The sequence below is a fragment of the Bos indicus genome, chromosome 11 (genome assembly GCF_029378745.1).
Source record: "Bos indicus isolate NIAB-ARS_2022 breed Sahiwal x Tharparkar chromosome 11, NIAB-ARS_B.indTharparkar_mat_pri_1.0, whole genome shotgun sequence".
NCBI lineage: Eukaryota > Metazoa > Chordata > Mammalia > Artiodactyla > Bovidae > Bos > Bos indicus.
The window spans coordinates 75,876,792-75,894,710 of NC_091770.1; positions in this window are offsets into that span (position 1 = coordinate 75,876,792).

Below are 17,919 nucleotides of genomic sequence, written 5' to 3' on the forward strand. Positions count from 1 at the left end.
CTTTGAGTCCTTTTGGCCCACATACCAAACGTGTGAATGAAGAAGTGACCATGTGATTCCAGCCCACAGATATTTGAGAACTTTTCAGCTATTTGAATCTTCCTAGCAGAGATCCTCGATGTTGTGGAATACACACCAAAACTGTACTCCTGAATTTTTGACCCACACAATCTTTGAGCATAATAAAGTGTTGGTTTTATGGCATTTCCACCTGGTGGGACTGTATACAGTGATAATGGGAACATCCATACCTTTCCATGTCCCACTGAGGGGCTGTAGCACCCGCAAGTGAGAGCCGCTGTGGGCTCTGGCCTAATGCTTTTCACTTTCTACTACAAAAATATATTTATTCAACAAAGTATATTTTAAGTCAAAATATTATGATATTTTTGATGATGGTGAGTGTTGTCTATCTTTTCTACGTCCTCTAGGGGAACAAGGCCATGACTTCTATGGTTTTTTTGGATATTGTCAGGAACTCTAAAACTTTAGCCTTGTTTACTCTCTAAATTTTATTAGGAACCATGGCATGTTTATGAGACACTGATGACTTCCAAACAGCAAGTACTTATAATAAGAAATATCAGTTGCACTGTGCTTTTGGAATAGCAGTGACCCTGAAAAGGTGGTGTTAAAATGAATTCTATGGAGGAAATCCTATTTATCTAGAGACCTGACTTATGCATTTGGAGATGTATTCCAGAATCTTCTGTCACACTGCCTTGACATTAAGGAGTGGGTAAGTAAGGAGAGTGAGAGGTTTGAGTAATCCTTTCTAGACTTGACATAGAAATGTAGTTGCTGTGGTATCTTATGTCTGCCAAACCTGAGAGGAAGGTGGAACCCTAAACATCCTCATTCATTCATTCAACAAACCAGGGATTGTAGTATTAGGTTCTGGTAACAGAGTACAGAAGAAGGTAGACACAGTTCCTGCCCTCATGGAACATACATTCAGCCTAGTAGGATGGACAATGAGTGGGTAGTTTATGAGTTTGGTGATTAAAATAATACTGTGCTTCTCACTGTCTGTGGTAAAGGACCTGTGTGTTCTTGCTATCTATGAGTCACCTATCCAGCATTTTTGATTTCTCATCTGTCAGAGATAGATGTATCCTATTCACATGACTGAGTACAATTTGAGCCATTGTGATTTACCACCAAATCTGATAATACCCAAACTAGTTTGTATGCTGTTCAAAAAAGCTGAGTCCACAGGTTACTGGATGGAAATTGTGGAATGTCAAATTGCTATCCAAGAATTAAATTGCTTTAATTCTTAGATATTTGCTTTTTTAAAAAAATTATTTGCTTTTTTAAATATTTGCTTTTCTTATAAAAAAAAAGTATTTATTTGGCTGCATTGGGTCTTAGTTGTGGCATGTGGGGTCTAGTTCCCTGATGCAGGATCAAACCCAGGCCACCTACTTTGGGAGCTCGGAGTCTTAACCACTGGACCACCAGGGAAGTCGTGACATATTTGCTTTTCATGTCTCTGTTCCTCTCACTGCCGATTACTGACAAATAGTTCACCATCTAGCCCTGGACCACAGACTACACTGTGAGTAACACAACTATAGAGAAATAATATAAGAGGATATCATGTTGTCAGTTGCTCTTCTTCACAGATTTCTCAAAAACAAAAAACAAAAAACAAAAAAACAGAAAATAGGAAGGAATCTTTTCACAAATGATTCTTCTGTTCTATCTTCTAATTTTTAATTTTTTAAATTTGTTTTTAATTGGAGTATAATTGCTTTCCAATGTTGTGTTAGTTTCTGCTGTACAATGAAGTAAATCAGCTATATGTATACATGTATCTCCTCCATCTTGAGCTACCTTTTCACACCTTTCCACCCCCATCTGACCCATCTATGTCATCACAGAGCACCGAGCTGAGCTCCCTGTGCTAAAACAGCCACTTCCCACTAGCTGTCTACTTTATACATGATAGTGTATATATATATATATATATATATCAATGCTGCTTTCTCAATTCATCCCACCCTCTCATCTTCTTGTTTTTTAATTCCAGGTTGATACGGGAGCACTAAGGAGGGAAGACTGGGAGACATCACCTTACCTCTTTGCATCTAGCTGCTTCCACAAGGACATGCAGACTCCTTTCACATTGTTCTAGGATCATCCAGTTCAGGACCCTAAATGCAGACAGAGTTAACTTGCAGTATTCCAAGTTCTTAGGTACCTAGTACTGATATCCTGATTCTTTAGGTTGAGTATCCGCCCAGGAGGGTACAAGGAACAAAGTGACTCAAAATAGCTTTACATTATTCCACTTACGAAATTCTCAGTGATAGCATCTGAATTTTACAGGTAATGAAATAGTAGCATACTAAGTAAAGGACTTTCTTGGGTAAACAGATAAGAAAAGAAATATAAAATTTGAGTATTTTTCCCAAGATTTGAAAAACTGGAAAACAAAATTAGTTTCAAAGTTTGGAGGAGGGTCACTTTTCATGACCTAGAATTTCTTAACAATTCCAATTATAAATATTTTTCTTATAAACAATTTCTTCTTAAAATTAAATATGGGCTCCCCAGGTGGCTCAGGTGGCAAAGAATCTACTGCAGTGCAGGAGACTGGGGTTCGATCCCTGGATCAGGAAGATCCCCTGGAGAAGGGAATGGCAACCTACTCCAGTATTTTTGCCTGGAAGATTCCATGGACAGAGGGCCCAGAAATGCGGTGGATTATGCAGCAGACAAGTGGAATATTGCCCTTACAACCAAACTTGCTTCATGCAAAATGAGAAAAAGAGTCTTTTGTGTCACACAGCTTCTGTCTCCCAGCCTGAAATAAGAGGACTGGCCTTGGGAGTATTCAGGGGGTGAGGCCTCTGAGAAATATCACAAAGCCCCTCTATTTCTCGTGTCTAATCTGGCCATAGGACAGAATTTTGCAAAAAAGCAGGGAAATCAGCTCATCACTGATAACTTGCTAGCTGTGGAGTATATTCCGTGAGGAACTGAGACTGGCAAATGAAGTCCTGCTGCTTGTGTCCAGATCTATTTATCAAAAAAAAAAAAAAAGTCCTTCCCACCAAAAAAAAAAAATATCTGAAGAGCAAACAACAACATCCAAAGCAAACAAGAAATTTAAAGGCCACTCCTCAGCGTCATTTCTCCTGCTTTTCCTTCAAAATACCAGTGTTTATTTCATAGACACAGAGCCCCGGGATGGAAACAAACAGATCAATCACCGGCATGTTCTGTGGTGCCCATCATCCCGACATCCGTTGATGGTATTTATCTGAGTCTGAAAGTCCTCACACGGGCACAGGTGCAGCTGATGTGGCATGACACTGGTGCTACATAAAGGGCTGAGACTGACAGCGTGAAGGCAGAGGGAATTACGCCTGAGCGCTCCAGGCAGCCAGCCCACCTCCCAGCCCTCCTGGTACCCACTGCCTCACCCAAATCACCTTCTGGTCACGACCAGCATGTCTCATCATTCCCTTCAATAGCAGTTGGTACCCTGCTTGCTGCCAGCTCTACCTGCCACCAAGGCCGAGAAGAACATTTCATGGGAATGTCTTTCTCTGCCGGGATGAGATTTTTTTATGACTCCCTAGCATGGATCTGTGCTTATTTCTCAGAGAGCTACAGGTTTCCACTGGTAAAGATTCTACCCATATTCAAAAGACAAAGACTAAGGCTCGAGATTTTTGAGCTAAACAAAACTCTCAATTCAGCCAGGAACTTAAGGACACTGAAGGCAGTGTGAGTCCTCAGCATTTTAAATACTGGTTTATGAGTGAAGGAGGATAACTACCTACCAACGGGGAGCCAAATCAAAGCGAGTAATTTATGTAGCTTAAATAAACAAAATGCCACGAAGAGCTTGAGCTTGTCCAGGTTGCTGGTGAGCTGGTTGTTTGAGGTGAAAGTCAGTCCCTGGGAATTTGAATAGGGTCACTGTGGAGAAATCCATTAACATTTTGGTGATGGGCACAGAGTTGCCGTCTGCCCAGGGTCTTAGAATTGAAGCTCTCATAGGAGCTTCAATCTGTCTACAAATTGTGTCTTTTGGGAGCCACTTGTGTGTTCTTAGGATATGAAGGTTTATAAAGAAAATTTAATAAATGTTTGCCACCCTCTGAGAACTCTGCTTCCAAGCACATGGCTGAAGTCTGTCAAGTATGCCATAATGGTTCAGTGGTAAAGAATCCGCCTGCCAACGCAGGAGACGAGGGTTTGGGAAGATCCCCTGGAGAAAAAATGGCAACCCACTCCAGTATTCTTGCCTGGAGAATCCCATGGACAGAGGAGCCTGGCAGGCTACAGTCCATGGGATTGCAAAGAGTCAGACACGACTTAGCAACTAAACGACAACAACATGAGGTGCACAGAACATGCATAGACTGGGAGCCATGACACCTTGATGCCAAGTATAAACACGGAGGACTTGGCGACCTACTTGGGTAAGAATAAAGCATCTTAGGTCTGTCTAGGAAGGAGTCACAAGTGATCTAAGCCAAGCGGTAGTAGTATTACTGACCCTTCCAAGTATTCAACAAGGATCTTTCTGCCTGGTGCTATTCAGACTGATAGAATGAAATGGAATTTGGTTCAGAAGCAAAAGTATTACCCTTTGACCAAAGACTAGAGTGGTGCGAGCCCAGGTTCAAGTAGCAGCGCTCTGCAAGGGTGGGGCTGCTTTACAGGGTTCTGTCTGGGGAGGGGCAGAGTTCTCGGGGCTGGTGCAGCTCTGGTGAGTTGGAGGCAAGGCGACTGGGCAGTGCAGAATATCCCAGCACAGCTGGCACACAGCAGAATCATGGTGTAAAGAGAAGTGGTTCTGCACGTGATCGGGTGCTGAGCCTAAGTGTCGGGAGTGGCCATTTGGCCCCTGGAAACTCTGATCCCTAGACTGCAAGATACAAGTCCTCTGCACACGGCACGCTGTGAGCAAGTAAAACTAGACCAGCACAATGGAAGAAGAAAAAAAAAAAAGGGTTTGACTTTATTTTATTACCCAGATTCTATTCTGGTTTTCTGGAAATTGTTCGTGGGCTTTGCCAGTGATGGTGGGGATAGTAACACTGAAACTGCTCCCTGTCTTGGCACGAGTCATCTAACCAAGGAAGGACACACACCCCTGCCGAATCATAGAACCGCCAAATTATTGCAGCTCAGGCTGTCTGGATCAGTATATTGTTTTTCTCATCTAAGATGCGCACTGATTTTTCATCTCTAATGGCTCACTAGCTAACTCACTAGGCTTTGTGGTCATAGGAACTTATGACATTGTACAGGGTGGGCTCGGTGTACATGGGCAGTTGGGGTGGGGTATGCATGGGCGTTAGTGTCTTGTATGGCCCTGAGCGGGGAACTGGAAACTTCATTTTTGCTGCTGTGGTGAACGGTGCTGTGTTCATGTCATAAAGCTTGCCCAGTGCACACCTTTGGGGAAGACTTCTCTCAGGGATCAAAATTCTGATCACTTCTAAAGTAGCATATCCATTTATTCACTGATTCTTGCATTATTTAATTCAGTAATTCAACAGATATTTATATGTGTAAACAGTCTGCCAACCCTTCTCTCTAGGATATGTATGGAGCCCTCCCTTTATGTTCTTTTGGACAATTTACCTATCCTGTTTGTTCACTCATTTATTGATTCAATAACATTCCTGCCCTATGGAGCCTGCATTCTTACACAGGACCCTTTAGGAGAGAAGAAGTAACGATTCTTTGCCCAGGGTCGGAGGTGTGGAGCTGAGGTGATTTGTGGCTGCTTAGGACACAACCTAAGCTGTAAACTCTTCCCCGAGGCAGGTGGAGGTTTGCCCCCCAGGCTCTTCCAGAAGCACGGCTGTCAGTGTTTGCTCTGGAGGAGGTATGTTAGGAGGAAGGGCAGTAATTCATGACATTTTAAATCTTGTCTGTAGATGTTTTGTAGGTTGCAGCCAAATACGCGTGAAAGCACTGAGCAGGAGGAACAATCATTGTGTCTTTGAGTTAGTTTTGCCATTACCAACTACCCTTGTTATTGTTTACCCTGTGTGGTCAACCCTGGCTAACTTCCCTTCTGTTTCCGTGTTACTCATTCTTCAAGCTTCACCTCATGTACCCTCTTCCAGTATACTCCTTGATTATAGCAGACTATATATGGCCTCTCTGAGCATCTCTGTCCATTAGTATCTGTCTGCACATTTCATGGCGGCCTAGAGGGCTTCGTAGTTCATAGAAGGCACATTGTTTCTGCCTAGACTCCTCCTTGGAGAGCAGCAAGTGCAGTCCCTCCCTTCCTATTCTTCAACAGTGAACACACTGTTTCAAGGGCGCTGATGACTTCTTGATACTTAAATGGCTGGCCAGACATCTGTGGTTGGATCACACCCTGAGTTTCCCTTTAGGGCTTGCTATACAGGTAAGAACTTAACCGCAGCAGCAGTGAGGCCCATCTTCAGCTGTTTTCACTCTGTATATTTGGTTCCTAGCGGTGCCCTGAGGACTGTCACTCCCTACCCCATAGATTTTCCTGCTGGAACTTTGCATGTGTCAGTTTGCCTGCAGACACTACTGTGGTGTCACAATTGTGACTTGATGAGAGCAATTTTCCTAACTGAAACAATTCTGGTGATTTAGCTCCAGCTCCCTTCTGCCAGCCACTACAGCTGTGATGGGCTGTGGTATCTACACACACACACACACACACGCACACACACACACACAGCCAGAGGGTCTGGTTTCCTTGGCGCTCTAGGACCCACTGGAGCTCCCTCTGTGAGCCCTCCCTCCCTTCCTGAGTTAACAGCAGTGTCCCAGATACATGCATAACAGGTTTCCAATTTATTTCTTTTCAACAGCCCTTGGCAAACATTTCTTCCCCCTTTTTCTTTTTATTGCTTGCCTTTACTTTATCTGCTAAATCCCTGCTTGTGGGTCTCCAGCTGCCTTTATAGCACCTGCCCATGTTAATATCTCCTCATTGTTGCAGTTGCTGCCCTTGGGGTCTTAATGAGGAGCAGGTGGATATTATCAGGTCACTTTCAGGGAAGAGGCCGGGAAGGGAACCTATTACCAGCCAAGGCATTATAGAGGTTATCTCATTTAAAACCATCCTTGTGCAGTAAATATTATTTCCCTGCCTTTATAATGAGAAAATTTATCCCCAGGAAAGCCCCCAAATATCATTCTTTTGAAATTCCGTATAAGAGTCCATCTCTCTTCTGCTTAAGTTCTTTCAATGGAGTCCTAGGATCTATTACAGAATAAAGATCCCATTCCTTAGCTCCGTATTCAGTATCCTTGTGGCCTGGCCCTAATCTACATTTTCAGTCCCATTGCTCACCACTGTATAAATATTCAGTTATAATAAAATTGAAGTACTCGGATGCACCCAACACTTTCCTACCTCTATACCTTTACTCCCATAATTCTCCTCTTTACAGTGCTGTCCTCAAACCATTTACCCCACATCTATATAGTCTGCTTAATTTTTAAGAACTATCTCAAAAATCACAGACTCCCCACAAACTCACCTGACCTCCTCAGATGGAGGTTATCACTCCCCAGTCCGCCATCCATGGCACCTAACCTGGGCACCCCCCTGCCAAATCCTTTCACCATTGCCTTGTCTAAAGCTGTGGTCTCTTGGGATTTTATCATCTTACAATTTGTCCAGGGCAGTACCTTTCTCAGAGTTCATGCTTTTAAAACAAGAAAACAAGTTTTTAAAATAATGATTTGGGGAAAGTCACTCCATCTTCTTCAAACTACCATCTCCACCTGTGGTTAATGAAAGTGAAAGTGAAATCGCTCAGTTGTGTCTGACTCTTTGCGAACCCATGGACTGTAGCCTACCAGGCTCCTCCTCCATGGGATTTTCCAGACAAGGGTACTGGAGTGGGTTGCCATTTCCTTCTCCAGGGGATCTTCTCAACCCAGGGATTGAAACCGGTTCTCCCTCATTGTAGGCAGACGCTTTACTGTCTGAGCCTAAAAACTAGTACTAATTAAGAGAATAATGACTAAACTTTTGAGACACAAAAATTGGTGCTAAATGGCAAGCTTTATGAAGATTTTGCTTAATGAGGCTAGTTCTTTTTATACTTCCCAAATGGTTTAATCTTTGGTGACTATCTTTGTATTTGGTTAAATAGACATGAAAAATGAAAGTGTTAGTCTCTCAGTCATGTCTGACTCTTTGAGATCCCAAGGACTGTAGCCTGCCAGGCTCCTCTGTCCATGGGATTCTCCAGGTAAGAATATTGGAGTGAGTTGCCATTCCGTTCTCCAGAGGATCTTCCAGACCCAGGGATGAACCTTAGATCTCCCACATTGCAGGTAGATTCTTTACCAGATGAGCCACTAGGGAAGCCCGTAAATAAACCTGGTTCTCCTTAATGTAAATTTAAAGTTCAAAATAGTTTTAAATTTTTTGCATCAGAATAGGACATATACAAATAAGGGTCAAAGTAGGCTACTTCCTTTATCTGTAGGCAATTGGTGGTTATGAAAAATGTACACAGGAAATATGAAACATGCTTACCAAAAACTCAAGTGTTAACTTACCTCTCTTGACCTGAATTTATTCATTTAGTCAATAAACATTTTATGTACAGATATAGATCTTTCCTAATTTTCAGACATATACATTCATTATCAACTCAAAAACCACATGTGGGTGACCCATAATCCCCTGGGACTCAAGACTAAAACTGAAATTATAATCCCATACCCCTGTGCAACCATGTCAAGCAACACCTGTCCATCTGCTCAGTATGGACCAAATAGCAGTGCTCACACCATCTCCTTCATAAGTCTTAGTAATTATCCTCTACTTTACTTTTTCCTCTACTTCTTCCTGGGGCTTCCCTGGTGGCTCAGATGGTAAAGAATCAGCCTGCCATGCAGGAGACCCGGGTTCTAATCCCAGAGTCAGGAAGATCCCCTGGAGAAGGAAATGGCAGCCCACTCTAGTATTCTTGCCTGGGAAATTCCATGAACACAGGAGCCTGGTGCGCCACAGTCCATGGGGTTGCAAAGAGTCGGACAAGACTGAGTAACACTTTCACTCTACTGCTTCCCTGCATCCTGCTCAACCAATCAACTATTCAGTACTATTGATTATACTGCAGAAACATCTGCAATATATTGCTCCTTTTCTTTACCTCTAGTGTATGAGTACAGTTTTTTTGGATAAAACAAAAAAGTGGCCAATGTTGTTAACAATAAGCTCAATGGATTAAGTGTCTACAAATTCTGACAACATAGAAGTTCTTTGTAGATGTTTTCGTGTTTAACACTAACAAGAACCCTTCTAAGGACAGCATTTCAAGCAGGTCTTAAATCAGGTGATTGAGTCTTAGAAACTGGAACTTCCTAAAATTTCAAAATTAGTAAGTGGCAAATTGGTATTTAGATGGATCTGAAAGTGAAAGTCGCTCAGTCGTGTCTGATTCTTTTCGACCCCATGAACTATGCCCCGCCCCAGGTTCCTCTGTTCATGGGATTTTCCAGGACAGAATTCTAAAGTAGGTAGTCATCCCATTCTCCAGGGGGGTTTCCCAATCCAGGGATCAAACTCAGGCAGATTCTTTACCAGCTGAGTCAGCAGGGAAGCCTAAGAATACTGGAGTGGGTAGCCGATCCCTTCTCCAGCAGATTTTCCTCACCCAGAAATTGAACTGGGGTCTCCTTCATGGTAGGCAGATTCTTTACCAGCTGAGCTACCAGGGAAGCCCCTCAAATGGGTCTCTGTGATCCAAAGTCTAATTTATTCTGTTAAACCACATTGCCTCTCAGTGAAGAAAGTGATAGCTTTGATTACGAACATTCTTCAGTTTCTTTTGCAGATCTGTTGAGCATGCATTTGTGCTGGACTCTGTATAAGACTGATGATATAGGGAAGGATCCATTCCTAGAGGAACTTCCAGAATCATCAGGATTAGACCAGGCTCTGCTGCTGTAACACACACCTGAAACATCTCAGTCACTTCAAAAGCACACGTTTTATTACTCACATGCCCCACTCAGCAGCTGATGGTTGCCAGGGGGCTCTGCTCTGAGTCATCCCCTGGGACCCAGGATGATAGAGCAGCTACTTTCTGGAAATTTGGTGGCTACCTGGGCAGTAGGTTAATAGAGTTTGGTGAAGAAAGGGTTTTCTCTTAAAGCTTCTGACCGTAAGTGTTGTCACTTGGGTAGAAATGTGTACTTCATTGGCCAGAGAGTCACCGGATCACAAACAGGTAAGTGGGAAGGTATAGGGGCAGGGTGTAGTAGTTGGGGGCATGCTGGGTAGTAGTGTAGTTCATCACATAATACGTGAAGTTTATCGTACACATTCCACTGGGGAAGGACATTTTAGTCTCAGCTCCCTTCATTAGAAATGTCCCAGGAAAATCTTGCTAATATGACTCATCGTTGTTTAAGGCACTAATTGTGCTCTTTGGCACTTCCTGCTGCCCCGAGGTAGACAGACCTGGATAGTGCCTGCCCTTAGGAAAGAGTTAGTTCATGCCCCTCTGTATATGGACTTCTCTCAGTGGTGAGGGAGTCTGCCTGCCAATGCAAGAGACACCGGAGATTCCAGTTCAGTCCCTGGGTTGGAAAAATCCCCTGGAGGATGAGATGGCAACCCCTCTAGTATTCTTGTCTGGAGAATTCCATGGACAGAGGAGCATGGCAGGCTACAGTCCATAGGGTCTCAAAGAGTCAGAATCGACTAAGCACACACACCTTGGTAAATATTCTGCAGTATTTGATAGAACTGGCACTCCAAGAGGGCTCCTTTTGTTCCTGACTATTCCTTTTTCTCCTTGCTCTGGTCTGCCTTTTTTTATGTGGCCACTAAAATGGTGGTGAAAGGCCAATTTTAGACTTCATGCACAGTGGGAGGGAGGAATTAGAAGGCCCTATTTAGACCCTGAGCCAAATCTACTTCTCTCACCCAATTTTTAGGAGGGTTCAGTGCTGATACAGTCTTGGAACTAATAGCAGAATAGTAATGTGTATCCCATTTGGCTACTGTTCCTTGAGACTAGATTCATCAGAATCTCATCAGGGAGAAGCATTGATTAGTAGGATTCAATTTTTTCTTTTTTGGATTCTTGCCTTAATATCATCAAATTTCCATCAGTATTCAAAAAACATGCCGATGGAAGCGCACACACACATTTTATGGGTCACAGAGGAAAACAAAATGATCAATATATTCTGCAGGTAGGTAAATCAGGAAAAGATGAGTTCTCCAGGTCCTGAGCATGGGAGGAAGCAGTAGGGCAGAAGAAACAGCAAATACAGTCTGGAAGGAGAATAGCCTCCTGGGCAAATAACATATGAATACAATGTGAATACAGTGGATCCAGAGCAAAGGCTGTAGGTGGGATTTGACATAAACTATGGCTCATAAGGCCAGATTTTTAAAGACTGCTAGACAAAGAGAAACTTAAACCTGTATTTTCCACTTCAGAATTTCTTTTACTAGACACCTAGTCATTATTCAGGGAAGAATGAATATACATACATATGTATATATATAGTTATATATAATATGTATAATTATTTGCTATATGTATGCATTAGATTATTATATCTCTACATGAATTCAATATAATAAATTGCTATTGTTATATATAAGTAGTAAAGATGGGAAAACTGAGGTGTAGAGATGCTAAGAGTTTGATGTACTATGTGTTAAAGATGATTTTGGCTACAAGTGAAAACATATTTGTTGAGAGATAATAGGAAATTATATCTATATCTATCTATCTATCTATCTGTATGCCCCAGGGTTTTAGCTGTAGCCTCACTCCTAGCTTATCCAGAGAGAGTGGAGGGGCTGCAAATGGAGTCATAATTGATCATGCCTATGTGAGTAAGCCCATCAGTTCAGTTCAGTTGCTCAGTTGTGTCTGACTCTTTGCGACCCCATAGACCGCTGCAGGCCAGGCTTCCCTGTCTATCACCAACTGCTAGAGCTTGCTCAAACTCATGCCCATCGAGTCAGTGATGCCATCCAACCAACTCATCCTCTGTCATCCCCCTCTCCTCCTGCCTTCAATCTTTCTCACCATCAGGGTCTTTTCTAATGAGCAAGTTTTTTGCATCAGGTGGCCAAAGTATTGAAGCTTCAGCTTCAGCATCAGTCCTTCCAAGGAATATTCAGGACTGATTTCCTTTAGGATGGACTGGTTTGATCACCTTTCAGTCCAAGGTACTCTCAAGAGTCTTCAACACCACAGTTCAAAAGCATCAATTCTTTGGCACTCAGCTGTCTTTATACGCCAAATCTCACATCCATACATGACTACTGGAAAAACCATACCTTTGACTAGATGGACCTTTGTTGGCAAAGTAATGTCTCTGCTTTTTAATATGCTGTCTGGGTTTGTCATAGCTTTTCTTTCAAGGAGCAAGAGTCTTAATTTCATGGCTGCAGTCACCATCTACAGTGATTTTGAAGCCCAGAAAAATAAAGTCAGCTACTGTTTCCACTGTGTCTGTATTCTCTCAATTTTCCTGATTCCTCTCTAAACACTTAAACATGTACAAATTCTACATACTTGTTTTTGAGAGAAAGTTAAAAAAAAAAAAGGACTGAATCTCCAACCTCAGATGGCATAAAACTCTGAATTTAGATTACTATTGGGAAGATTTGGGGTTCAGTCATCATAGGAGCTTAAAACTTAAGCCTTGAAAATTATCAGAAATCTTGAGGAAGACATTGGAATTTCCATAGCACATAAGACAGAGTTTTAGGATAATTTTATTTAATTTTCAGAAGACAGGAAGTCCTCCAATGTGGGTCACAAGCAAAATGTTGCATTAAGTATTCCTAAATGTCAGTCTTTGCCCACATTTCTGATAATTCCCTATGTATAAATTCCCAGAAGAGCAATTACTGGTCAGAGGTTATGGACATACAGAAAGTCCTTGAAATGCATTGCCAAGCGCTGTGACAGGGCTCACTTCCTTGTACCTTTGCCAACACTGGAGAGTATTATGATGTTTCAAAAACCTTGTGTCTGAAGGTTTTTAAGTGCCTGTGCACTGACCCTGAGAAAGTGTCCATGTCTTATTCCGGAAATTTCTCCCTCCCTTCAGCCTCAGCTATCATCCATAATTTGAGTGTATTTGATTGTGTCTCCTATCCAGATGAAGCAGAAAGATGTGCTGGGAAGAGGAAGTGAAAGAGCCTGAGATGAATGAGGGATCTAGGATGTTGAGTGTTTAAGAAATGGCAAGTGGCACAGTCTTAAAGGAAATAAGTCCCTTTCATGAGAAATTGAGTTTCTGAGAAGGATCTTTAAGGCTGAAATATCTCCCTGAACTTGAGGTTAGGTGCTGTCTCTGGGGGATATTGCAATTTCCTCTTTATCCCTCAACCCCACCACCTCCACTGCTTGTAAGCACACACACCACGGTTCTGTGCTACTTTCTGAGGCTGCACAGCTATTGCTTTGTCCTGAAAATGCAGATTGCATAATAAGATTTCATCAAAACTCATTTCTTCTGATTAACTTTGAAGGAAGGACCCAGGGTAGGAAGAACTTGGGCGAAGCACCCGTTTTGCACCGACCAGCACTCTCGCTTTTCAGACGGAATCAGCTTTTTGCCTTTGGCCACCTGGATTAGAGGCAGATCCCTTCATAGGAAACAGAATCCAGTACAGCATTGGAGGCTGGGCTGTATTTAGGCTCCAGGTGAAAAACCCAATGAGTGATAAACTAAGAAAATAGGACTAATCAGATGGTGTTTTGTTTCTTTTCTATATCTGCCATATGAGTGCTTTGTGCATCTAGGGGACAGAGCAGGGCATGAGAAATGCTACTGGGCACCAGATAACTTGAGGTCCTCCCACAGGGAATTTCTTTGCTATGATGCACGTGTGTGTGCTCAGTTGCTCAGTCATGTCTGACTCTTTGCGACCCCACAGACTGTAGCCCACCAGGCTCCTCTGTCCATGGGATTCTCCAGGCAAGAATAACTGGTGTGGGTTGCCATTTCCTCCTCCAGGGGGTCTTCCTGACCCAGGATCAAACCTGCATCTTTTGTCTCCTGTATTGGCAGGCAGTTTCTTTACCTCTGAGCCACCTGGGAATCCCAGGCAGTCTCAAATGTCTTCCAGAGGAAACACCAAGCACCAAAATACAGTTTGCCTAAATTCACTTCCTTTAAATGTATATGCTAGTGAGGTTTGGGAATTATTAAACTTAGGCTATGTCTCTTCAAATATAATGTCGGTATCATCATGTCATAATTTTCACTGCCATTTCAATTTCTGTTCAGTTCAGTTTAGTTGCTCAGTCGTGTCTGACTCTTTGCAACCCCATGGACTGCAGCACACCAGGCTTCCCTGTCAATCACTAACTCCTGGAGCTTACTCAAACTTATGTCCATCGAGTTGGTGATGCCATCCAACCATCTCATCCTCTGTCATCCCTTTCTCCTCCTGCCTTAAATCTTTCCCAACATCAGGGTTTTTCCAATGAGTCAGTTCTTCACATCACGTGGCCAAAGTATTGGCGTTTCATCTTCAGCATCAGTCCTTCCAATGAATATTCAGGACTGATTTCCTTTAGGATTGATTGGTTGGATCTCCTTGCAGTCCAAGGGACTCTCAAGAGTCTTCTCCAACACCACAGTTCAAAAGCATCACTTCTTTGGTGCTCAGCCTTCTTTACAGTCCAACTCTCACATCCATACATGACCACTGGAAAAGCCATCGCTTTAATTAGATGGAACTTTGCCAGCAACATAATGTCTCTGCTTTTTAATATGCTGTCTAGGTTTGTCATAGCTTTTCTTCCAAGGAGATTTCCAATTTATGTTAGAATCATAGAAATCCAGAGTTGATTTACGCAGTCATCAGTTCTGTTCTCAGTTCACTCTTACGAAGTTGCCTGAGGGCGGGAATTTACCTTGGTAATCCTAGTATGCTTACCAGGCACTCAACATGTATTTACCAGATGAATAAGTGAATGCATGCAGAAATGAAGATGCAATATCATCAGTATTCATGCAAGGTGCCTCTTTTGTTTTATTTAATTTTAGTTATTTTCCTTTTGAACTGCAATCCCCATTTTCTTTCTTGCCTAGGTACTCTCACCAGTGTATATAAAGGATGTCCTTTCAATTCAGAGGGCAATTAAATCTTTCTCTCTTTACAGTCTCATGTTATTCTATGCAAAACTGGTTGATGATTTCTAATTGCTGCGGGATGTTTCGTGTTAGACTTACAGCACATTTGGTGTTTCTATTCTGTAGGTGTGGGCAGCTAGGTTGGGTCCAGCTTCATGCTGTCACAATAAAGTGGATGTAGAAACCCTCACAAATGTCTCCTATGGACCCAGGAGAGGGGCTTTTCTAATGAATGGGATGATTGGGAATCATGGTCTATGTGTATGTTTAATTTCATTAAGTTTTACCAGATTCTTCCCAGAAAGGCCCCTGCAGTTATGACTACTTCTATTTCCAACATTAGTTTTGCCTACTATCTAATTTTGCTTATAAGATGATGACAATAATGATTACTAAGTCTGAGCATCTATTATTAGCCTTTTGGATTCCCTCTGAGGTACCTATTCTTATCCTTTATCTATATTGTATTGGGTTTCTCATCTTTTCTAGATGACTTACAGAAATGCTTCATATATCCAGGTAGTAATTCCTTATTAATATTTTCCAGGCTGTTCTTATTATTGCCTTCACACTGAGTGGCATTTGAGGCACAGGAATCTTTTTTGGTTTCATTTTTTTCTCTCATGATTTATATATTGTGAATTTTGTTTAATAAAGTCTTTCTCACTATAAGGTAAATACCTGTCTATATTTCCTCTGTTAATAGTATTGCCTTTCATAGTCTGTTTCTTTTTAATATATCTGAATTTTGTATATGACAGACACAAGATCACAAATCAGGGGTAGAAGGAATAGACCATTAATCAAGAGATTAATGGTCTATAATTTTGAGACAAATTAGCTCATTTTTATATTTTAAGAAAATAAACTCTAAACAGGTTGAAGACCTAACTGTCTTCCTTTGGTATATAGTCTGTCCTCTGTCTATATTTCATTTGTCTTTTTTTTTTTTTTGAATAGCCCATGTTGACTTCAGGTGCCTCACTTTTCTCTGTGAGATTCCCTTTTATATCCTCCAGACAACCGGCTGCCTTGGCTGATTAGTTCCATCAGAATGGAGAAGCAAAACTTAGATCCTGGAGTTTTCCTGTTGGTGATGTGGAAATGCTGGTGTTGATATTAATGCTCAAGCATTTTTTATACCTTTTCCAGAGATTTCCCCAATACTCCCTTCCAGTGTATCCCCCTCTGTGATAAAGGGAATAGGGTGGTTGGGGAGATGTAAACAGTTGCATTCCTGCCCTTGGTTAAAGCAAGCCAGAAAATAATATGTTGGGGCCATATTGGAACTCAGAGTGGTAACCCAGCTACCACCCAACTGAACCCTGGTCTGCCCACTTTAGGCCACAGCCCAAACTTAACCATCACTGTTCTCTCTCCCCAGAAATTTCACACACATTTTGCTTAGCTTTTGAGCACCTCTCTTAAATATGCAAGCTTCCTTTTTTTTCTTCTGGCATCTTCATAATTGGTTGGGGAGGGTACCAACTCCCTGTACTTGTTGGTCATGATATAGTGGACTGGAAGCATGTCAGAAACTTGTCACAGAGGGCATCTGGTATTGGAGATTTGTGCATGTCAAACATAATTGTGGAATGCTTTAGGAACTTTTACAGTATTAAATTGTTTTATTCATATTGAATTTGTCATCTTTTAAAGAAACTCTCCCAATATTTAGTCTTATTTGTTGGACATGTTATTAAAGCAACAGTTTTTTTGAAAATCATAATGTGAAATTGAAAAGTAATTTTTGTGAACGTCTACATGCTCATAATAATTAATTTGATCTTCCAATATCTTTGCAAGAGCAGAGGGTCTCTGTATTATTTTACAAATGAAGAAACCAGGGTAAGATTGCCAGTCAGATAGTCAAAACCACAGTAGGTATTGATGATACTTCCTGAGACACAGCTGTGGAGATCTTTGTTAAAAGCCTTGTGCTTCAGTGACTGTATACCACAGAGTCTTCTAATTGGGTCCTAAGACCATCCTGGCTCTATTTCTCAAGCTGATGGAAGCTATACCCAACATTCCGCTTCCAGTAGAAAGGAGGAACCCACTGCCCATATCACCCCACTTAAGGTGTGTGAAGGAAGAATCTAGATATGGAAACCCTTAAGCATGGCTTCCAGCCCTGGTCACATGTGCACCTGAATGCGTGACTTTGGGCCAGTTTCTCATGCCTGGGCCACAGGTTTCCTAATATGGATGAGGAGGTTGACTTGATACATTTCCCTTTTCACTCAGCTCTAAAGAGTTTGGAGTTTGTGATTGGGGTTGGAGGTTCAAGCAGACCCCATATTCCTGAAGAACTGAATTTACTTCCCTTCCAGACCAGGAGGTCTCAGCATCAGTGTTTTGGAAGAGCCTTTAGAGACAATGTAGACAGATGCCGAGGCTGGGATTCCTTTTGCAATTATGTGAGCCTAGCCATGCATTAGTAGACATCTTTTCCAGCATATTCCTAGATCTTCCATGGAAGAGAAGGACAAAGCCTGTTTGCTCCAAGTGTTCACTGTTGTCAGAGTCAGTCTGCCCAACTTCTCTTTTTTATTTATTGGGTAATAGTTGCTTTACAATGTTGTGTTAGTTTCTGCTGTACAATGAAGTGAATTAGCTATATGCATATATATATATATATGTCCCCTCCCTCATGGTCTCCCTCCCTCCGCACACCTCCATCCCACCCCTCTAGGTCATCGCAGAGCACCAAGCTGAGCTCCCTATGCTATACTGCAGCTTCCCACTAGCTAGCTATTTTACACATAGCAGTGTGTATATGTCAATCCTAATCTCCCGATTCAT